Consider the following 24,692-nt stretch of genomic DNA (forward strand, 5'->3'; position numbering starts at 1 on the left):
GAGCACCACTTGACTTTTGGTGCACAGATGTTACTGGAATAGTTTTGGGTGCCAATTACAAACACCATAAGGTACCAGGATAGCAGAAAATCCCCTAATTTTGATAATTACACTCAGGGCCGGCGTCAGCACCCAGCGCACTCAGGCAAGTACAGGGGCCCTGAACAGGCGGGGGTGCACCCTCGCCATCAGGCACCCCGCCGCGCTATGGGACCCGTGAGCGGAGGAGAGCGGTATCAGTGCCCGCCCTCCCCTGCTTGCTCAGGGCCCCAGCAGCCAGCGGCACAATACTTACCTCTCCCCGTGCCTCCGCAGCAGCTCCAGTCTCTTCCGCGGCTGCTGCACAGTGATGTCTTAGGTCAGAGGGCGCGGTGACGTCTCCTGAGCCGTCACAGCGCAGAGCGGGAAGACGCCGCCGAAGCTGAGGAGTCAAGAGCAGCGGCAGCAGGTGAGAAGTAAGGTGAGTATTTGATTTTTTTTTTTAATGTATGGAGGTATGGGGCATTATATGTAGGGGGGGTGACACCCTGCATGGGGCATTATAAGGGAGGGTGGGGGTGTGACATCCTGCATGGGGCACTATAAGGGAGGGGGGGTGACATCCTGCATGAGGCATTAAAAGGCAGGGGGGGTGACATCCTGCATCGGACCTTAAAAGGGGGGAAGTGACATCCTGCATGGGGCATTAAAAGGGGGGGAAGTGACATCATGCATGGGGAATTATAAGGGGGGGTGTTACATCCTGCATGGGGCAATATAAGGGGGGGGTGACATCATGTATGGGGCATTATAAGTGGGGGTGCGACATCCTGTATGGGGCATTATAAGGGAGGGGGGTGTGACATCCTACATTGGGCATTAAAAGGGAGGGGGTGGGGTGACATCCTGCATGGGGCATTAAAAGGGAAGAAGAGCCAGCATGGGGCATTATAAGGGGGGGACAGCCTGAATGGGGCATTATGCGGAGGGAACAGCCTGAATGGAGCATTATGTGGGGGCACAGCCTGCATGGAGCGTTATATGGGGGCCAGTATTCTGTATGGAGCGTTATATGGGGGCCAGTATCCTGTATGGAGCATTATATTGGGTCAATATCCTGTATGGAGCGTTATATGGCGGCCAGTATCCTGTATGGAGCATTTTATGGGGCCAGTATTCTGTATGGAGCGATTCGCTGGTTTCTGAGCTTTGTGGAATTTACAATAGATATCGCTCATGTAATGTAAGAAGTGAAATCTTTGGCATTGTACTATAAATATATATTTCTCTGTGGTATCTGTGCATCATGAATCGTGGTATGTTTTAAAGGTGCCCACTGAGACTTTTTTGCCCAAGGACCACAAAAACGTGGAGCACGCCTTGGCCTTTTTATTGCCCAATACAATACATGTTTCTGGAGACACACACCCAGTAAATTGGTAAGTGGGTTCTTCCCAGTACAGAATTACCATACATGTGGTTGCTAACTGCAGTTTTGGGCACCATATAAGGCTTAGAAAGATATTTTTAAATAAAACCTTCTGTCATGTTTTTCCAGGGACAATAGGCACCTACCCCATCCCTTGAGCTAGGAAAACCCTAGGTTAGCCATGTCCCCTGGATTACTCCTGATGATGGAGATGCCAGGGTCTCATATATTGCTATGCTCCTATAATAACACTTATCTGTTCCCTCCTCCACCCAGGGAGGTATGAGACAGAAGTATATAGGATAACACAAACCAGACAAACAGGGGAAACACACAGAGATAAAAGAAAACCAGAATCACACAAATACACTCGCCAAACAACCAAGTGGGAAACAAGGAAGGAAGGAGTGTTTAAAAAACGAATGAGAAGAGGATTAGGAGGAATCATACAAACCAAATCCACTCAAAAATCTCCTGAATACAACTCCAATCACCTGCTACAAACTCTGAACACTCCAACAACTCCAAACCAGAAAGTGGTAAAACTATCACTGGCAAGGTCAAAAGCAGGAGGAGGGTTCTTATTCCTGCTGGGAGTAACAAACTCAGAACAGCTGATACAAGATAGAGAACTCCAGGAGTCCAACTAAGCAGTTTAACCCTTGAGCACTAGAGCAAAGAAAGCCAGAACTACTAATAGGGCGGTGAAACCGTTCTAACTACTGCAGGTGTATGCGTCACCAGACGCTGCGATTGTCTGACCCCACTCTGTTGCTGTATCCCGTGACACCTTTTGATCGCTTTTTATTTTATTTTTTTTAGTGTTAGTATGTTCACCATACAGTGTAAATAATGTTACAGATGTATAGCTCATGTCATTATGGATGTGATACTAATTATGTGTAGTTTTGATTTATTTCAGTTTTTAGATAAACGCTTTATTTTTAATGACAACACATTTGTTACACAATTTTTTGTGGCTTTTGGTTAACGTTCCAAACTTAGTTGCATTTTTTTTTACTTTTCTACTTATTCACATGATGGAGCTTAAAGATTTGCTGAGATAGAAGAAGTAAGTGATAACAGCTGTGGGTCACCATTGGTGTCACTGCTTCTATCACCACCCTCTGACGACGTCTTCATTCAGTTAGAAGCTACAGTGGCAGAGATAGCACTCACATCTCCCACTTATCACCCAGGATCCATAACATCTTCAGAGGGTCGGCGATATAAGAAACTAGAAAGTAACTGCAGTGCTGCCCCAATGACATCATGTTCCTGGAGGGGAGATGGATGCTGCGGGAAGTGAGTGTAGCCCCAGCCTCATGTGACGTCACATTTGAGACTTCACTCAAACGAAACATTACAGAAAGTATAGTAAGAAAATACACATTTAGGGATCAGCTAGATAGGGAAAAATGAAGGGTATTGTGTAATAAAGCAAATTACAATTGTGGTTAGGGTGTAAGGATAGATATTTAAAAAATACATTTTAGGTGCTGGACCACTCATTTAAAGCATTCTTTTGGAGAATAACTTCTGTGCTTTGGGTCATTATCTTGCAGCATGACCAATTTTGCTTCTGAGGTCCTCAGAAAAATCCTTTGTGCTAGATTACACTTTTACACTTCTAAAAATGTGTTGGGAAGATATTTGACAGATTCATAATCTTTAAATAAAATAGGTCAACCACTCACACCTGAGTACAATCCCATTAATTAAAATACTAAACTATAATTTACCTTCACATTTTCTGCTTTTCACATACAGTACTTTTGCCCCTTTAAGACGTGTGATATTGAATCACTTAAGTCATTTAAAAAAAAGGAAAAGTTAAATATTTTTGTTTTATTTGGTTCTCTTTATCTACTATTAGGACTGGAAATCTGATGTAGTTTTAAGTTAAATTCATGCAGAGATATAAAAAATTCTTAATGTTTTACAATCTTTGAAGCACCTCTGCATATAGATGTGTATTATACTAGTAGCTTAAGAAATCACAGTGTTAACTCAGCATAAAGAAATTATTCAGTGGAAAAAAGTGAATCAATTTCAAGCAAATCCAATTTTCCTCAAATTAAAAAAAAACATCAGATTTGCCTGAATTATAATTTTCTGTGATTAGCTTGTACTCACCCGTTCTCACCTGAGCAGCCTTGTTCCAGTTTGGTAATCTACTTTGGTGTGGTCACTGGTCTTTAGTAGGCCCTCTTCAGCATCTTCTAGCACTTGGTATTCTTGTTATCTTCCTGCTCCTGGCATCTTCCGTGCTGGTTATTCTGCCACCAATGTACAGTACAGACCAAACGTTTGGACACACCTTCTCATTTAAAGATTTTTCTGTATTTTCATGACTATGAAAATTGTACATTCACACTGAAGGCATCAAAACTATGAATTAATACATGCGGAATTATATACTTAACAAAAAAGTGTGAAACAACTGAAAATATGTCTTATATTCTAGGTTCTTCAAAGTAGCCACCTTTTGCTTTGATGACTGCTTTGCACACTCTTGGCATTCTCTTGATGAGCTTCAAGAGGTAGTCACCAGAAATGGTCTTCCAACAATCTTGAAGGAGTTCCCAGAGATGCTTAGCACTTGTTGGCCCTTTTGCCTCTACTCTGCGGTCCAGCTCACCCCAAACCATCTCGATTGGGTTCAGGTCTGGTGAATGTAGAGGCCATGTCATCTGGCGTAGCACCCCATCACTTTCCTTCTTGGTCAAATAGCCCTTACACAGCCTGGAGGTGTGTTTGGGGTCATTGTCCTGTTGAAAAACAAATGATGGTCCAACTAAACGCTAACCGGATGGAATAGCATGCCGCTGCAAGATGCTGTTGTAGCCATGCTGGTTCAGTATGCCTTCAATTTTGAATAAATCCCCAACAGTGTCACCAGCAAAGCACCCCCACACCATCACACCTCCTCCTCCATGCCTCACAGTGGGAACCAGGCATGTAGAGTCCATCCTTTCACCTTTTCTGCATCGCATAAAGACATGGTGGTTGGAACCAAAGATCTCAAATTTAGACTCATCAGACCAGAGCACAGATTTCCACTGGTCTAATGTCCATTCCTTGTGTTCTTTAGCCCAAACAAGTCTCTTCTGCTTGTTGACTGTCCTTAGCAGTGGTTTCCTAGCAGCTATTTTACCATGAAGGCCTGCTGCACAAAGTCTCCTCTTAACAGTTGTTGTAGAGATGTGTCTGCTGCTAGAACTCTGTGTGGCATTGACCTGGTCTCTAATCTGAGCTGCTGTTAACCTGCGATTTCTGAGGCTGGTGACTCGGATAAACTTATCCTCAGAAGCAGAGGTGACTCTTGGTCTTCCTTTCCTGGGGCGGTCCCCATGTGAGCCAGTTTCTTTGTAGCACTTGATAGTTTTTGCAACTGCACTTGGGGACACTTTCAAAGTTTGCCCAATTTTTCACACTGACTGACCTTCATTTCTTAAAGTAATGATGGCCACTCGTTTTTCTTTACTTAGCTGCTTTTTTCTTGCCATAGTACAAATTCTAACAGTCTATTCAGTAGGACTATCATCTGTGTATCCACCAGACTTCTGCACAACACAACTGATGGTCCCAACCCTATTTATAAGGCAAGAAATCCCACTTATTAAACCTGACAGGGCACACCTGTGAAGTGAAAATCATTTCCGGTGACTACCTCTTGAAGCTCATCAAGAGAATGCCAAGAGTGTGCAAAGCAGTAATCAAAGCAAAAGGTGGCTACTTTGAAGAACCTAGAATATAAGACATATTTTCAGTTGTTTCACACTTTTTTGTTAAGTATATAATTCCACATGTGTTAATTCATAGTTTTGATGCCTTCAGTGTGAATGTACAATTTTCAAAGTCATGAAAATACAGAAAAATCTTTAAATGAGAAGGTGTGTCCAAACTTTTGGTCTGTACTGTACGTAGATGTGTCTGAGGGATGTAAGCCCAGATCTCTGTATTAAAAGCAAAGCCACAACAAGAGAAATTAAAATTCCCCAAAAATTCAAGCATAAATACAGAAAAAAAGGGCAACAGTATTTACCTGCCCAGGTCTCAGAACTAATGCACCATCAGGATGCAGCAAACCCATATAATAAAGATGGCGGCAACACAGGTGCAAAATACTGATGAGGAAACCACTAACCACCAACCAATTCATGGAGGGGGTGATTGCTTATTATTAAAATTGCAAACAAAAAAGGTTTGTATAGGGTGTTGGTCACACATAAGTAGCGAACAATGTCTGTCTTACAGCCTACTAGTGATGCCCATACTATTAAATTAGGAAGGCTGCCCAGCACTATCTAAGTGCATCCCATGAGGACAGACACCCTGTGTGACCAGCACCCTATACAAGCCTTTTTGTATGTGCAATATTAATACTAAGCAATAACTAGTGTTGAGCCACCCCCGTAGTGTTCGAGTTCGGTTCGGTTCGTCGAACACCCGTGTGTTCGCCGAACTGTTCGTCGAACTGTTCGTCGAACACCTTCGAACACCGTTAAAACCAATGGCAGGCAAACAAAAACACATAGAAACACATAGAAAACACCTTCAAAGGTGTCCAAAAGCTGACAAACTGCTCAGAAGACACAACTAACACATGGAAAAGTGACAAGTACATATAGTCATGCGAAAAGAAAAGAGGTGGAGGAGTAAAAGGAGGGGGAGACACAGATATAGGCATGTCATGCCCTTCTAAAATCCAAAAAGTGAGAAGCCGAGACGGCCAGTCCGCTCCTGCCCGTGCCACCTCCGTGTCGCCGGGTTTGTGCCAGAGCCGCGGTGAACCCTGACGGCCAGCCCCCCTCTCCCAATACTGGTGCCTGTCCGCTGGTGGGTCGAGAGAGCCCCCCTGTGGTGGAGGCAGCTCTAAGCTTTTTAATTTAAATTGTCCCTCTAATTTGAATGAATACACTTTAAATCCATTTACAAGGATCTATTGGAGGGCAAGTCTCATGCCAGCAGCCGCGTAATTCCAGCTCCAGTAGCGTCCACTAAAGCTGCTGCAGTTAAAAAGCTTTTATAAGGATCGAGCTCGGCTGTCCACCGCAAGGCATCCTAGTGCCAGTCCCAGCCCCTATGCCTTGGGGTGCCTCCTGATGCTCTTCACTAAGTATCCCGTGGTCCCGAAGCATTTCCTTTGAAAAAATTAAGTGTCCAAACTACAGGTGGTGTAGCTTGCTTAACAGCCGGGATAATCCGCTGACTAGCAGACACTGCTACTAGGCACAAAGTATTTCCTGGGCTAGATGCAGTTAAAAATTTGTAAGTAGATACTCTCGTTGGATGCTGATAAAGCATTCCATAGAGTCTCCTGGCACGCCATATATGATTCTCTTAAAAAGCTTGGGGTAGGGGTCTAGGGGACCCTTTTATAGCCAAAATCACGGCCCTGTATCACAATACGTCACCTAGGCTGAAGATAAATGGAACTGTAGCACCGAGGGCTCGGTTGCTACAGACGTATTGCACCTCACCCAGAGGTGTGATATCTCACTCTCAGATAAGGATGGAGTGTGGATCAGGACCCGACACCTGCATGCATTACACCACATTGCCGTGGGGCAGGGCGACCAATATGCCCCTGAGATGGGCACGACAGTCCCTGTCCCTGGCTGGAGTGGGGGGAGGGAACAATGAGGAAGGGGAACCCTGCAGTGCAGGAGCAGGGAGGAAGCAGTTCCTGGGTGCATTGAGAAGGGAGTATAAAAGGTGGGCACCATCTTAGTTCAGTGCAGAGAAGTCTGAGCAGAAGTGGCAGGGAGCAGGGGCTCTGCATGAGCTCTGCTCCGGAGGCGGGCCTAGTAACAGAGGCCCAGGCCTGGAAGAGGGAGAAGGAAGGAAGAGGAGCGGAGAAGGCTCCAGGAACGAGGAATGAAGGGATCCCAGGGGTGCGGACGGGCGAGTCGCCACCGCACGCCCGAATCCACCTGCGTGGAGGGGTCAGGCCAAAGGGGGAGACCGGTCCCCGAACTAGTGGAGGCAGGAAACGACCCTCAGCTAGAAACCGGAGGCTCTGACATTTTATGTGGCGCAGCCCCTTGCTCCACCCGCTAGGAAGGCACCACATAGGGTCAGGGAAACTGGCGCCAAGTTTACCAAGAGGAGGCCCGAGGCAGCCGGACAGAAGTGTTGGTAAGAAAGGCCAGACAAAGGACACACAAAGGGGGTCCTGTGAAGCGCTCCAAAGTTATCTGGGAGTTGTCTGAGCCCCTCACCTGGTGAGCACAGTACGACGTGGGCAGCCGTTACCTGCAGACGTGGTCTGGATAATAAGAACTGTGAGTAAAGGCCCTGAACTGCATCACTGACTCCGTGTCGTTACTGCTGCTGCCCTGCACCATCACCCCCATCCTCCGCATACACTGCCCTGAGGCTATACTCCTCCCGTGGGGAGTTATGCTACGCTCTGCTGCACCCACAACACCAGCCTTAGCGGTCTGCCCTGTAGCGGCGGTTCACTCTGACCGCAATCCACGGGTGGCGTAGTCGGACATTTAAACATCAAAACCACATAAATAGTTCCGCCACTGGTTTGACCGCCCTGAGCCACGGAACCGGATCGCCGCCACGAAGACTACAACCACCAGCATCCACCAAAAAGTGTCCGGCTCCGGGTGTCCCAAGGCCCAGGGGGTGCGTCAGAACATTTTCATCACCTTTCACAATCACCAATGGGACAAGGCAGGGATGTCCTCTGTCCCCTCTCTTATACATCCTAGTGACGGAGCACCTGCTCTCATCAATTCGCCATAACCCCAATATTAGGTGGATTGAGGTGGGAGGCACCGAGTACAAGTGCTCTCTATTTGCTGATGATGTCCTAGTATATATCACTCAATCACATATATCCATCCCTGCTGTTATGGCTGAAATAGATCACTTTGTTACATGGTAAAATTTTAAAATCAATGCAGCGAAGTCTGAGGCCCTCGATGTCTCCCTCCCTAAATCCATATAGGATTCCATCCAGTCCAACTTTCCCTTTGCCTGGCCCTCACAGGGTATCAAATACTTAGGAATTCCTATTCATAGAGACCTCTCCCATCTATGTTATCTTAATTTTGGGCCCTTTATTGAACAATTCCATACAGACCACGGTTGGCAAGTTAGAACTGTAAGATTCACTACGTGAACCACTGGTGTTTTGTGGAAAAGCACATGTACACCGCGTTCCAAATTATTATGCAAAAAGTGTTTAGGAGTGATAAGGGAAGAATTTGTTTGTTTGTCAGTTAAACTCATTGATGGTGATGTGTGTCAGGGCTCTTTATATCACTGTAAGCAATTGCAGACACCTGTGCTAATTAGTTTGGCAGGTGTGTCCAATGAAAGGCAAGACTACTTAAGAAGGCTCTCTCACATTATTAAGCAGCCTACATTTTCTGCCAAAATGGGAAAGAAAAAGGATGTGTCGGCTGCTGAGAAGCAACAAATTGTGGAGTGTTTAGGTCAAGGCATGACTACAATCAACATTGTGCGATGATCAGGATGAAGTGTCTTGGCAATCAAGAAGTATGTAGCTGATTCACAGTACACACGTGTGCGTGCTGATAAGGGCAAATTGAGGACTCTTTCCTACAGGCAATTACGTCAGGTTGAAACAGCAGCGGCAAAAAAGCCTTGTCATAGCAGCAGACAAGTTTTTGAAGCTGCTTGTGCCTCCAACGTCCCCCGAACAACAAGATGCAGGGTCCTTCAGAGGTTTGCAGCTGTGCATATGCCATCCTGTCGACCTCCTCTATCCACTTCACACAAGCAGAAACGGCTCCAGTGGGCCAAACATTACATGAAGACTGATTTCAAAACTGTTTTGTTCACGGATGAGTGCCGTGCAGCGCTCGATGGTCCAGATGAATGGAGTGGAGGATGGCTGGTTGATGGACACCCCACGCAAACACGGCTACAGCGCCAACAAGGAGGAGGTGGAGTAATGTTTTGGGCTGGAATCATGGGGAGAGAGATTGTCGGCCCCTTTAGGATCCCTGAAGGCGCTAAAGATGAACTCCATAATGTATGTGGATTTTCTCAAACAGCACTTCCTGCCATGGTTCAAGAAGAAGAACCGTGTATTTCACAGCAAGATCATTTTTCTGCATGATAATGCACCATCTCATGCTGCACATAAAACATCTGCATCTCTGGCTGATATGGGCATAAAAGGGGACAAACTTATGGTGTGACCCCCATGCTCCCCTGACCTCTACCCCATTCAGAACCTTTGGAGCATCATTAAAAGGAGTGTCTATGATGGCGGGAGGCAGTTCACATCTAAGCAACAGCTCTGGGAGGGTATTCTGTCCTCATGCAAAACAATTGAAGCAGAAACCATCCAAAACCTGACAAATTCAATGGACGAGAGAGTTCAGAAGCTCCTTTCGAACAAGGGGTCCTATGTGAAAATGTAACATCACCTAGAATAAAGTTTTGAGTTGAAAACTGTTTGATTTCAGTTTCTAACAACCTGCTAATGCTTATAATTTCAAAAATGACCATTTTTTTGGTCTTTATTAAAATGAAAAGGTTGATCGAAAAGTTTGGGGGATCTAAGAGTGTGGCAACCCAGTAGTCATGATTACTTCGAATTCTGACAATATGAGGGTCATGCTGCAGGTAGTGCAGCAAGAAGGCACTTATGTGTCTTGCGCATCTCGGAGCCCCAAAATTATTTTCCGGGCTAGATGCAGCTAAAAATTATTTTTAATTTTAAATCTGGTGAAGCTTATTATAGATGGCCTAATAGGATCAGTGCTGCACACTGCTACAAAGCCCAAATTATTTTCCAGTCAAGATACAGATAAACATGATTAGTAATTTGAAAGCTTAAAACGGTTGGTAGGGTGATTTTAACCAATCATCAAGCTTTTACTCTCCCCAGGATGACACAGGGGTAGAAAAGTCGTTTCGGATCCATGATTTGTTCTTCTTTATGAACGTGAGTCTGTCTACATTATCAGTGGAGAGCCGCGTGCGCTTATCTGTCAGCACACCACCAGCAGCGCTGAACACACGTTCAGACAGAACGCTGGCTGCGGGGCATGACAAGATCTCCAAGGCGTAAGTGGCTAGCTCCGGCCATTTATCCAGATTGGAAGCCCAAAAAGAGCAAGGGTCCAGTGACACAGTCGTGGCTTCAATGTTTACTTGGAGATACTCCTGTACCATCGTCTCTAGGCGTTGACTATGTGTCAGACTTCTTGTCTCCTGTGGCCTTGCAAAGGATGGGCTAAAAAAGTGGTGAAATGATTCCGCAAAATTGATGTTACCAGCAGATACTGTGGTTCTGTTACGGTTTGAGTGCTGAACACTTGACGGTCCCACGGTTGGCAAGTTGGAACTGTGAGATTCACTACGTGCACCACTGGTATTTTGTGGAAAAGCACATGTAAGATTCTGCAACAGTCTCTGCTGATACTCCTGCATGCGTGCATCCCTTTCTATGGCAGGAATAATTTCTGCAAATTTACTTTTGTACCGGGGATCTAACAGTGTGGCAACCCAGTAGTCAGGATTATTTCTAATTCTCACAATTCGAGGGTCATGTTGCAGGTAGTGCAGCAAGAAGGCACTCATGTGTGTTGCGCATCCAGGAGCACCAAGTCCCTGTTGTGTTGGTGGCGAGGTAACAATCATGCTTCCTTCCTCTGTCCTCTCCCCCCAACCTCGCACAACAGAAATGTGATCAAGGTCTCCCTCATCTGATGAGTCTTCCATCAGTTCGTCCTCCACTTCTTCCTGGGCTCCTGCACCTTCCTCACTAGTTTGGCTGCTACCATGCGCCCTGGTAAAACCATCTCCCCCACCCTCACATGCCTGCCGCCTTGGTGCTGCCGACCGTCTGGACCTTGCAGATGTTAGCCCTTCCGCATACAACTCCTCCTCCTCTACTTCCTCCACCTCCTCTTGTGCCACCACCTGACTCCGAATTCTGTTTAACATGTGCTCCAGCATGTAAATCACCGGAATAGTCATGCTGATAATGGCATCGTCAGCACTAAACATCTTCGTCGCCATTTCAAAACTGTGCAGAAGGGTGCATAGGTTCCTGATCTGAGACCACTCCTCCAGCGTGATTTGCCCCACCTCTGAATCTCGTTGGCCCAGGCTATACGTCAGAACGTATTGCACCAGGGCTTGTCGGTGCTGCCACAGTCGCTGCAACATGTGCAGAGTTGAATTCCACCGGGTAGGCACATCGCATTTTAGCCGGTGAAGTGGCAGGCCCAACGACTTCTGTAGAGATGTAAGTCGCTGAGCTGCGGGATGCGAACGGCGGAAGTGAGCACACAGCGACCGTGCCCTCTGCAGAAGGCCATCTAGTCTGGGATAGTGGGCTAAAAATTGCTGGACAACCAGGTTCAACACGTGAGCCATACAAGGCACGTGTGTGACATTGCCCCGGCGAAGGGCCGCACCCAGGTTTGCAGCATTGTCGCACACGGCCTTCCCTGGTTTCAGGTCCAGTGGAGACAACCATTCATGAAATTGGTTCTCCAGAGCTGACCACAACTCCTCAGCTGTGTGACTCACATTTCCCAGACATTTCAATGTAAAAACCGCCTGATGACGTTGAGCCCTACTGCCAGCATAGTAAGGAGGTGTGCAGGATCCCTTCTGCGCAGTTAGAAAGCTTGTGGCATGACCAGACAGGCTTTGGGTGCAGGTGGAAGACCGAGAGGAGGTTGAGGAGGCAGAAGCAGTGGAGGAACTTTGACATAAAGAGGATTGACGCACAACTCGTGGGGACGGCAAGACTTGGACAGCAGCCCCTTGTCCTGCTGTCACCATAGTTACCCAGTGCCCAGTCAGCGACATGTAACGCCCCTGTCCATGCCTACTCGTCCAAGTGTCTGTGGTGAAATGCACCCTGTCACACACAGAGTTTCTCAAAGAAGCGGTGATGTTGTGTGCGACATGCTGGTGGAGCGCAGGCACACCTTTCTTTGAGAAGTAGTGCCGACTGGGCATCTGGTACTGGGGCACTGCGACGGACATAAGGTCTCGAAAATCCTCTGTGTCCACCAGGCGGAAAGGCAGCATTTCTGTAGCCAAGAGCTTGCAGATGGTGAAATTCAACCTCTTAGCTTTCTCATGGCTAGGAGGAAATGGTCTTTTACTTGTCCACATCTGAGGGACCGAGGGCTGGCTATTGTGCTTAGACGGGGTTGATAAGGGTGTCCCCGGCAAACTGCCGGTCTGTGAGGAAGATGCAGGCGGACATGTTAGGTTGCCTTGATCCAAAGGTGGTGCTATCGATGTCGGACAGCGCTCAACACCAGCTGGTGTTACCACCTCCAAAGAAAATGATGACCTGCCAATCACGCTGGCTGTTGCGGGTAAAGAGGTGGCAGGTCTGCGCCCCAAAACAGGTGTGACTGCTGTCCCCCCAGTCACAGAGGATGAAGAGGCCGCGGATGCACAAGATATGGCAGACGGTGATTGGCCCGGCCGGCTAGGCCGCATTGTAGCACACTGAGCTTCCCACTGCAACTTATGCTTCATGTCCATGTGCCGGTTCATGCATGAAGTACTCAAACTATGTATTTTTTGGCCTCTACTTAGCTTTTGCTGACAAATGTTACAGATAACACGAGTTGGGTCATCTTTATCGATCTGAAAAAATGCCCAGGCTATGCAAGGCTTAGCACCCATGCGACCTGAAGAGCCACCACGACTTGTGGTGAGAGGCAGAGTTGTGTTTGAGGATGCAGTTGTTGACGTGCTTCCAGTACTACGTCTCTGTCCAGGAAGGCGCAACCTGACCTCGTCGTCACTAGCATCTTCCTCCACCTCCTCTGCTGACCTCATCTCTTGGCTGACTGTGGGTTGACAGTAAGTGGGATCTCCGACCTCATCATCATCACCCTGTGCGTTATCACACCCGTCGTCCTCAGAGCCAACCTGTTCCTGCCCTGACAAAAAACTAAAGTTGTCGCTCCAATCAGGTATTTGAGTCTTATCATCGTCTTCCTCATTGTCTCCACCAACAGGAGTTACAGTTTGGGAATGAGGGTCTACATTATGGTCAGAACCTTCTGCGTCTGGTCCTGGATCCGACTCATAAAGATTCTGGGCATCAGTGCAGATCATTTCCTCGTCTGGATTCACAGAAGCGCTGGAGTCGACCTCTGATTCCCAGGCTATAGTATGAGTAAACAGCTCTGCAGACTCAACCATCTGTTCTACCTCATACTCAGACGGGCAGCTGGAGATTTGGGAGCTGTGAGGAAGCAAGTGCGATTTGGGTGACACCTTTGAGGACTGGAGTATTTGTGATGTTGAAGTTGATGTGGAGGAGAGCCCACTTAAAGGAGCACTTGATATCCGTTGAAGCACCTGCTGTTTTTGTGCCTCATCTGGAATTTGTAGCGATTGGCGTGGCCGTAAGAAAGGGATCTTATCACATTGTCTGCTAAAAGAAGTAGACATTTTAGTTTGGCTGGAAGATGGTCTTTCTTCTGCACCTACCCCACGGACACAACCTTTTTTCCCCTTCCCAACACGCCTATTCCCCTTTCCACCAGCAGCAGGCCTTTTTCCACTCATTTTGGTGGTTAACTAATTCACAACTCTGGAGTTGTTTGCACAAAAAAACAATGGATGGTAACCGAGCAGAGCTGAGTGGCCAAACTGTGGTATTAGGCCAAAACTATTGGCTGGGCTAGATGCAGAAAAAAATTATTTTTAATTTGCAACCTGATGGAGGTCAGTATAGATGGACTAATAGAACAAGTCCCACACGCTGCTAGAAGCCCAAATATTTTTTCAGAGATAAATGAAGAAAAAAATTATTTTTAATTTGCAACCTGATGGAGGTCAGTATAGATGGACTAATAGACCAAGTCCCACACACTGCTAGAAGCCCAAATATTTTTTCAGAGCTAGATGCAGAAAAAAATTATTTTTAATTTGCAACCTGATGGAGGTCAGTATAGATGGACTAATAGACCAAGTCCCACACACTGCTAGAAGCCCAAATATTTTTTCAGAGCTAGATGCAGAAAAAAATTATTTTTAATTTGCAACCTGATGGAGGTCAGTATAGATGGACTAATAGACCAAGTCCCACACACTGCTAGAAGCCCAAATATTTTTTCAGAGCTAGATGCAGAAAAAATTTTTTTTTAATTTGCAACCTGATGGAGGTCAGTATAGATGGACTAATAGACCAAGTCCCACACACTGCTAGAAGCCCAAATATTTTTTCAGAGCTAGATGCAGAAAAAAATTATTTTTAATCTGCAACCTGATGGAGGTCAGTATAGATGGACTAATAGAACAAGTCCCACACGCTGCTAGAAGCCCAAATATTTTTTCAGAGATAAATGAAGAAAAAAATTATTTTTAATTTGCAACCTGATGGAGGTCAGTATAGATGGACTAATAGACCAAGTCCCACACACTGCTAGAAGCCCAAATATTTTTTCAGAGCTAGATGCAGAAAAAAATTATTTTTAATTTGCAACCTGATGGAGGTCAGTATAGATGGACTAATAGACCAAGTCCCACACACTGCTAGAAGCCCAAATATTTTTTCAGAGCTAGATGCAGAAAAAAAATATTTTTAATTTGCAACCTGATGGAGGTCAGTATAGATGGACTAATAGACCAAGTCCCACACACCGCTAGAAGCCCAAATATTTTTTCAGAGCTAGATGCAGAAATTTTTTTTATTCAATTTGCAACCTGATGGAGGTCAGTATAGATGGACTAATAGACCAAGTCCCACACACTGCTAGAAGCCCAAATATTTTTTCAGAGCTAGATGCAGAAAAAAATTATTTTTAATTTGCAACCTGATGGAGGTCAGTATAGATGGACTAATAGAACAAGTCCCACACGCTGCTAGAAGCCCAAATATTTTTTCAGAGATAAATGAAGAAAAAAATTATTTTTAATTTGCAACCTGATGGAGGTCAGTATAGATGGACTAATAGACCAAGTCCCACACACTGCTAGAAGCCCAAATATTTTTTCAGAGCTAGATGCAGAAAAAAATTATTTTTAATTTGCAACTTGATGGAGGTCAGTATAGATGGACTAATAGACCAAGTCCCACACACTGCTAGAAGCCCAAATATTTTTTCAGAGCTAGATGCAGAAAAAAATTATTTTTAATTTGCAACCTGATGGAGGTCAGTATAGATGGACTAATAGACCAAGTCCCACACACCGCTAGAAGCCCAAATATTTTTTCAGAGCTAGATGCAGAAAAAAATTATATTCAGTTTGCAACCTGATGGAGGTCAGTATAGATGGACTAATAGAATGATGCTATGCCCTAAAGATTTTACTTCACTAGGTGCAGTAAAAAAATTGGTATTCTATACACAGGTGGTATATCTTGCAACACAGATAGGCTACTCCACTGACTAACACACTCTGCAATAGGCCAAAAAGGATTAGCTTTGCTAGATTCAGCCAAATGCTGTGAAAAAAACTTGCACAGCACTGGCACAGACCTGCCTGGCAAAAACTGATAGGAACTGATGTAACCTAGTCCTGAAAAGGACTCCAATTACAATTAGTCTTTACTCCCACAATCTATCTATTTAAGAGCACAGACCTGCCTGATAAAAGTCGTAGGAAATGCTGTAACCTAGTCCTTAAAAGGACTGCAATCACAACTATTCCCTACTCCCAAGCTATCTGTAGATTTGTGCGAAAATTGGCTTGAAATTAACAAGGTATAGCGCACACAGCAACAGCGGTGCCGTCTAACACGCAGCTGCAGCAGTGAGAAAATGGTGGCGACGGGGAAAATGGCTTGGTCTTATAGGGCAAGGACATGTGACATACACTGCCAATGACACATGCCCTTGCTTGTGTGAAAAAAAGCACTTCGCTCCGTGTGTGCGCTGCTGATAGGCTGACAGATTGCACCTCCCCACTGCAAATGCGGGAAAGAGAAAAAAAAATGGAGATCTTCATTGTTCCTGCAGAGATCCATCCCCTGCCCCTCCCCCCGCCCCGCTGTACACTCAAACTGCGTATTAACATTAATTTTCATCATTACTGAGAAAAAATCCAGTTATGATTTTGGTGCACGAACAGTTATCGAACATAACCTCGAACAGCCGAATTTTTCTCAAATTGTTCGTGTTCGCCGACCGGCTCGAACACCGCCCAAAACAGCTCGAATTTGAGATTGGCGAACAGTTCGAGTAGAACAACGCTCATCTCTAGCAATAACCCCCTCCATGAATTGGTAGGTTGTGAGTGGTCGCCTCATCAGTATTTTGCATCTGTGTTGTCGCTATGTTTATTATATGGGTTTGCTGCATTCGTTTTGAGACCTGGGCATGGATTTCTGTAGAAGCAATGGCAGATAGATTACTTGCTATCCCATCCTCTTTACCTTGACCAGCTGCACGTGGATGATCCAGGAAGGAAGATGCAGTGGACAAACTTTTAGTATGTTTATTCTCAGTACCTTCACAAATGATGATGTTGAGAAGATGAAGGGATGAAAATGAGGTAGAAGATGGAGGTTGGAGGATAGAGGTGACAGGAGAATCCTCTTTCCAGCTCTGATGCACGTTTCTGTCCAGATGATACTGACCAGAAAGAAAGGAAGTGAGGAATAATATAGGAGGAGTTACAGAGAGAAAACAGCATGATGGAAGATTACATCAGCAATACATGATAAAACATAATAACAATGGTCAGAAGATTGCAGCACTGACCACAAATACTGTTCAACCATCACTTCAATGGATTCAAAATATTATGCATAAGTCATTGTAATAGTTATAGACTCAGAAGAAGATAGCTGGACAGGACACTGGGCACTAGAAGATGATAAAGATGCTAGGCGAGTGAAGTAGCTGAAGATGGCGCAGTGAAGACTGCACCAGTGATTAGACCAAAGAAGATGATCAGACCACAGAAATTGAGTGCTGGGTGAGTATAATTTTTTTTACATTTGTTTATTATGCTTTGGGCCTTGGAGAGACCTCAGACTATAATAATATACATTAGTTTTGCTCCTGCTCAAATTCAAGCGAAATGCAGAATTCAAATTCAGCAGATTCGCTCATCACTATTGTCCAACTATATGTACTGTATATATACACTGCTCAAAAAAATAAAGAGAACACTCAAATAACACATCCTAGATCTGAATGAATGAAATATTCTCATTCAATACTTTGTTCTGTACAAAGTTGAATGTGCTGACAACAAAATCACACAAAAATCATCAATGGAAATCAAATTTATTAACCAATGGAGGCCTGGATTTGGAGTCACCCCCAAAATTAAAGTGGAAAAACACACTACAGGCTGATCCAACTTTGATGTAATGTCCTTAAAACAAGTCAAAATGAGGCTCAGTATTGTGTGTGGCCTCCACGTGCCTGTATGACCTCCCTACAATGCCTGGGCATGCTCCTGATGTGGTTGCGGATGGTCTCCTGTGGGATCTCCTCCCAGACCTGGACAAAAGCATCCGCTAACTCCTGGACAGTCTGTGGTGCAACGTGACGTTGGTGGATGGAGCGAGACATGATGTGCTCAATCGGATTCAGGTCTGGGGAACGGGCGGGCCAGTCATAGTAACATAGTAACATAGTTTGTAAAGCCGAATAAAGACTTGCGTCCATCAAGTTCGACCTGTTAGTTCTGTAATTGCTCAAGTTGATCCAGAGGAGGGCAAAAACCCCAAATGATTTGGCCAATCTTCACCTGAGGAAAAATTCCCTCCCGACTCTGAAACCAGCAGTCAGAATAAATCCCTGTATCAACCTACTATTTTATTTTATTTTTAAATATATGCTGAAATCTGCCTGGTATCTATAAATGCATCCAGTCCCCACTTGAACTGGTGTAGTGAATCCGACATTACCGTCTCCTCACTCAGTGAATTCCATATTCTCACTGCTCTTACCGTAAAGAACCCCTTCCTATGCTGGTGCTGAAACCTTTTCTCTTCCAGTCTTAGTGAATGCCCTCTTGTTACCGTAATATCCCGCCTTTTGAACAAATCCCGGGCAAGATCTCTATACTGTCCCCTAACATATTTGTACACATTTATTATGTCCCCCCTCAACCTTCTCTTTTCCAGGCTGAATAGTCCTAGTTTTGCCAACCTCTCTGGGTATTGCAGTCCCTCCATTCCCTTTATTAATTTTGTTGCCCTCCTTTGTACCTTTTCAAGCTCATTTATATCCTTTCTATATATTGGGGCCCATAACTGAGCACAGTATTCCAAGTGTGGTCTGACCAGTGCTTTGTACAGTGGAAGAACAATGTTCTCATCCTTTGCAGCTATACCTCTTCTGATACATCCCATTACCCTGTTTGCCCTTACAGCAGCGGCCTGACTTTGGGCACTCCAATTTAGTTTGCTATCAATCAAGATGCCCAAGTCCTTCTCCATCTCTGAATTCCCCAATGATTTCCCATTCAGTGAGTACTGGTGACTTCCATTTTTCCTTCCCATATGTATGACCTTACATTTCTCCTCGTTAAACCTCATTTGCCATTTAATGCTCCACCTACCCAGCTTATCCAAATCCCTCTGTAGGTCTGCACTGTCCTCTTTTGTATTAATCGTTTTACATAACTTTGTGTCATCTGCAAATATTGATATTTTACTATTTATCCTGTTGACTATGTCGTTAATAAAGATATTAAATAACATTGGGCCTAGTACAGACCCCTGTGGTACCCCACTAGTGACGCTTACCCAATCTGAGTATATTCCATTTATAACCACCCTCTGCCTTCTATCCTTTAGCCAGTTAGCTACCCACTTGCAGACATTTTCCCCCAGCCCCATCATTCTCATTTTGTATACCAACCTATTATGTGGCACGCTATCGAACGCTTTTGAGAAGTCGAGATACACGACATCCACTGGTTCCCCCTGATCTACTCGAGAGCTAACCTCCTCGTAGAAGTCAATCAGGTTTGTTTGGCAGGAGCGATTCCTCATGAATCCATGTTGGTTCGGGATTAAAAGATTATTAGCGTCAAGATGCTCCGTAATCGCCTCTTTAATGAAGCTTTCAAAAATTTTGCCCACAACGGACGTCAGACTCACCGGCCGATAGTTTCCGGCGTCACTTTTCGCTCCCTTTTTGAATATTGGCACTACATTCGCCTGTCGCCAATCAAGTGGCACAGACCCAGTCTCAACAGAGTCCTTAAATAAAAGATATAGCGGTCTGTCTATCACATTACTTAGTTCCCTTAGTACCCGTGGGTGTATGCCATCAGGTCCTGGTGATTTGTTTATTTTAATGTTACTGAGGCGTTTCTGTACCCCAGCTTGGGTTAGATTTGTCATACTTAGTGGAGGATTAAGCTTGTCACTTCTCATTTCTCCTGTTAGTTCTATTTCCTTTGTGAAAGTTGTCGAAAAAAAATTATTTAATAGATTAGCTTTATCCTCATCTTTCTCTATGATTTTGCCTTCCTCACTTTTTATCGGTCCAATATTATCCGATTTAATCCTTTTACTATTTATATACGTAAAGAACAGTTTGGGATTTGATCTACTTTCCCTAGCAATACGTTTCTCTGTTTCCTCCTTCGCTATTTTTATTTGTTTTTTACAGGTTCTCGTTTTTTCCTTGTAACACATTAGTGCCTCCTTACTGTTTTCCTGTTTTAATCTCTTGAATGCCTCTTTTTTGCTATTTAACGCCCCTTTTACGTTCTTGTTCAACCATATTGGTTTCCTCTTATTTCGGGCCCTTTTATTCCCATACGGTATATACCTCTCGCACTGAGTATTCAGAATTCTTTTGAAGGTTTCCCATTTACTATTCGTATTCCTTTGATTAAGAACTTTGTCCCAGTCAATAAGTTGAAGACTTTCTTTCAGCTGATCAAACTTCGCCCTCCTAAAGTTTAATGTTTTTGTTGTTCCCTTATTGATAACCCTACTGAAGGGCATTTTGAAGTCGATAATATTATGGTCGCTATTACCTAGGTGCCCCCCTATCTGTACCTCAGTTATTCTATCAGGCCTATTAGTCAATATTAAGTCCAACACGGCCTTCCCTCTCGTTGGTTCCTGCACTAGTTGGGAGAGATAATTATCCTTAATATTTGTCAAGAACCTTTTTCCTTTCTGAGATCTACAGGTTTCTGTTTCCCAGTCAATATCCGGGTAGTTGAAATCCCCCATTACAATCACTTCATTATGTTTTGCTACTTTGTCTATTTGTCCTAATAGCAGATTCTCATTCTCCTCTGTTATATTAAGTGGCTTATAGCAGACCCCCAGTAATATTTTATTATTATTTTTAGTTCCCTCTATCTCTACCCACATGGACTCGACCCCCTCTTCTCCCTCTCCTATATCTTCCCTTAGTCTGGGTTTTAGACATGACTTTACATATAAGCAGACTCCTCCGCCTTTCCCCTGTTTCCGGTCCCTTCTAAATAAACTATAATCTAATAAATTTACCCCCCAGTTGTAGCTATCGTCTAGCCAAGTCTCTGTTATACCTACGATGTCATACCTCTCCTCCGATATAAGCGCCTGCAGCTCATCCGCCTTATTGGTCAGGCTTCTTGCGTTGGTCAGCATGCAAGATAAAACTTTGGGGTTATTTAGCATCCTATTCTTCTCTAACGATCTAACTGTACTATCCCCACCCCCCTCTCCACCCTCATTATATTCACTTCTCCCCTTCCCCCTTGCTTGCCTCACATCCCACCTATTTCCTTGGTTTCCCCCCCCCCCCGTCCATAGCTTCAATGCCTTCATCTTGCAGGAATTGCTGACACACTCTAGCCACATGAGGTCTGGCATTGTCCTGCATTAGGAGGAACTCAGGGCCAACCGCACCAGCATATTGTCTCACAAGGGGTCTGAGGATCTCATCTCGGTACCTAATGGCAGTCAGGCTACCTCTGGCGAGCACATGGAGGGTTGTGCGGCCCTCCAAAGAAATGCCACCTCACACCATTACTGACCCACTGCCAAACGGTCATACTGAAGGATGTTGCAGGCAGCAGATCACTCTCCACGGCATCTCCAGACTCTGTCACGTCTGTCACATGTGCTCAGTGTGAACCTGCTTTCATCTGTGAAGAGCACAGGGTGCCAGTGGTGACTTTGCCAATCCTGGTGTTCTGTGGCAAATGCCAAGCGTCCTGCACGATGTTGGGCTGTGAGCACAACCCCCATCTGTGGACATCGGGCCCTCATACCACCTTCATGGAGTCGGTTTCTAACCGTTTGTGCAGACACATGCACATTTGTGGCCTGCTGGAGGTCATTTTGCAGGGCTCTGGCAGTGCTCCTCCTGTTCCTCCTTGCACAGAGGTGGAGGTAGCGGTCCTGCTGCTGGGTTGTTGCCCCCCTACGGCCCCCTCCACGTCTCCTGGTGTACTGGCCTGTCTCCTGGTAGCGCCTCCAGCCTCTGGACGCTATGCTGACAGACACAGCAAACCTTCTTGCCACAGCTCGCATTGATGTGCCATCCTGGATGAGCTGCACTACCTGAGCAACTTCTGTGAATTGTAGAGTCCGTCTCATGCTACCATGAGTGTGAAAGAACAACCAACATTCAAAAGGGACCAAAACATCAGCCAAAAAGCATTGGCACTGAGATGTGGTCTGTGGTCCCCACCTGCCGCACCACTCCTTTATTGAGGGTGTCTTGATAATTGCCAATAAATTCCATCTATTGTCTATTCCATTTGCACAACAGCATGTGAAATTGATTGTCAATCAGTGTTGCTTCCTAAGTGGACAGTTTGATTTCACAGAAGTTTGATTTACTTGGAGTTATATTCTGTTGTTTAAGTGTTCCCTTAATTTTTTTGAGCAGTGTATATATTACATTAATGATTAATGCTAAGACAGCAATAATCAACTAGTATGAACTATTTATTAGGTGACAGATCATTCCATCTATTCCATCTAGAGAGATACACTGCATAATATAATACTAACTTATGCAACATATACAATACAGATTCATTTCACTACCATTACGAGCTTGTAAACTTAGAATGGCCAACATTATATAAACCATAGTCACTTAATTTGTGAATGTAAATGTTATTGCATGAAAAGAACTTCTTGGAAAACAGATAATTACTGTAATGTTAAAGTATTTTATCATCCTGTTCCATTGTGCTTCTTGCATAGCACTGCCAATATAAAGATATTATTTCATAACCATGCTCTTTAAAGAGTTTATACCAAGTCAATCCTCTGTCTATAGGATAGTGGATAACTTATTAAAAGCAGTAATCAGTTATCTCTGGTAATCAGATAGAGAATGAATGGAGCGGAAATGCACATGCTTGACCTCTGCTCCATTCAGATAGGAAGAACCTTGTTATCGAGATCACTGGCAGTCCCAACTATTGCGGTGCAGGGAGACCGTGCCTTTATGCACTGAAATACATTTCAACTGAATGTGCATTTGAGGATGTACATTAAGCTGAAACCAACGCTATAACCAGCAGGTCCCCTCTGCGTTCTGCTCAGTGGCCCACCAAGGACCGATGGACCACTGGAGGATGTTCCAGTTTCTCAGTGGGTCAGTGCAACTCTAGTGCTGTGTCAGTGCTTCTTTAGGCTGCACACTCAAGCTTGCAGGAGTGTGGTCATGTGACCTTGATGACATCATTGCAGGTCCTTCTACTCTTGTAAATTTCTGCCTGCTTATGATTGGTCAGTGTCATACAGGAGGCAGAAGTACACACCCCCACTGAAAACTTTATGACAACACCCACTTGGGCTTAACTAAAATTAATTTTGTATAGATATTAGTCAAACATCTGACACCTAATGAGTAAAGTGCCAGATTTTTGATTGCTAATATCTCTGAAACTCAGAGGCAAAATAATTTGGTGAAAGGTCCTGTTTAAAGAGGTTGTCCTCTACTATTAACAATGCCCCCATTGATTTAAACTGTGGAAACAAGTGTTTTTGTAAATACCTTCTGTGGTCATTCTTGCCTGTGATCGGCGCTATTGCTGATTGCTCACTAGATCGCTCACTAGACCTTTTACCAAATTATATGCTAGCAATAATAAACAATTATATATTACCCACTTTCCAAATTAATTATGTAGATATATATCAAAACTCCTTGAACAGAAACTACAGATTTGCAAATCAATAAGCCAGCTATCCTAAGTGCTAGGGATGCTAACAAGTCACTCTGTGGTATGTCATTGAAACTGTATATAAAATCTGATATCTGTATTGTCACTAATAGACCCCGACTATGAAATAAAGGATTCAGTATCAAATGTCCTGGTTGTTTGAAATGAGAAAGTGAACTAGATGAGGACAGTTCATTACGGAATTCAGAAGGACATGGACATGAGTCACTGTGAGTAAATTAATTGAGGTTGCAAAAGCTGTTGACCGAAATGGCAAGAAATCATATCATGGCTTTGCTGAAGGCAACTAGACTTCACACATAGAGGTCATGATTGACACAAGATCATCACAACACCTTATAAAGCTGTACTCAATGTATGACAGGTAAACTATTACTTCAGTACATGAAAATGACATCCTGTGGGTTGGATAAAATAGTAAAAGTGATCTCATGAAGATAATAGCTCTTATAGTGTGTCCAACCAAAAAATTCTTTGGTGTGTCTTCAAATCGTAAATTAAGGCAAAATGCTAGTCTTTGCTCTAGTTTTTATCATGGTTTATAATGTAGTTTTTTGGGTGATGTTTTTATGTCAGAACTACATCCCATAATATAATTAAAAACAAACACGTTAAAAACCTTGCAGGTTTATTGAATTATTTTAACCTGCCCTTTAAGTTTGGTTAGGGCTCACAGTCTCAGTCTCTATATCTTCTATGATTTATTGTTCATATGCGGTACCATACTAGTTATTACACATAAACAAATTGCACAAGATCCAAAAAAACTCTAAAGCTTTTTCTGGAACATTTTATTCTCTTTATAATACTTTCAATGTTAAATCTTGAACACTATCTACATGTACAATAACCTCTCCATTGTTTTTCCTCTCCTTAGCAGTCATGATGAACTCCAATTTCCCAATAGTTGGATATTTGAGTACAGTGACCTGAAATCATAACATATTTATGGCTTATCCTAGTAATAAATGTGTCATCATAATATCTCGTAAAGCATACCTATACTTCCCACATAAAGTTTAATAAAAGCATGTGCTTGTAATACATCATTTTTCTGAAAATAGGGGTTTTTAGCAGTCTTAGCATTTACCTTTTTTAAGAGGTCCCTGTTTCTACCTTGCAGTTAACTACATTCCACTGTACTTCTGAGGGTGTGCTCATAGCGCAGAAG

Source organism: Phyllobates terribilis, unplaced genomic scaffold (genome assembly GCF_046119375.1).
Source record: "Phyllobates terribilis strain yellow unplaced genomic scaffold, ASM4611937v1 Scaffold_3__8_contigs__length_932513732, whole genome shotgun sequence".
Taxonomy (NCBI): Eukaryota; Metazoa; Chordata; class Amphibia; order Anura; family Dendrobatidae; genus Phyllobates; species Phyllobates terribilis.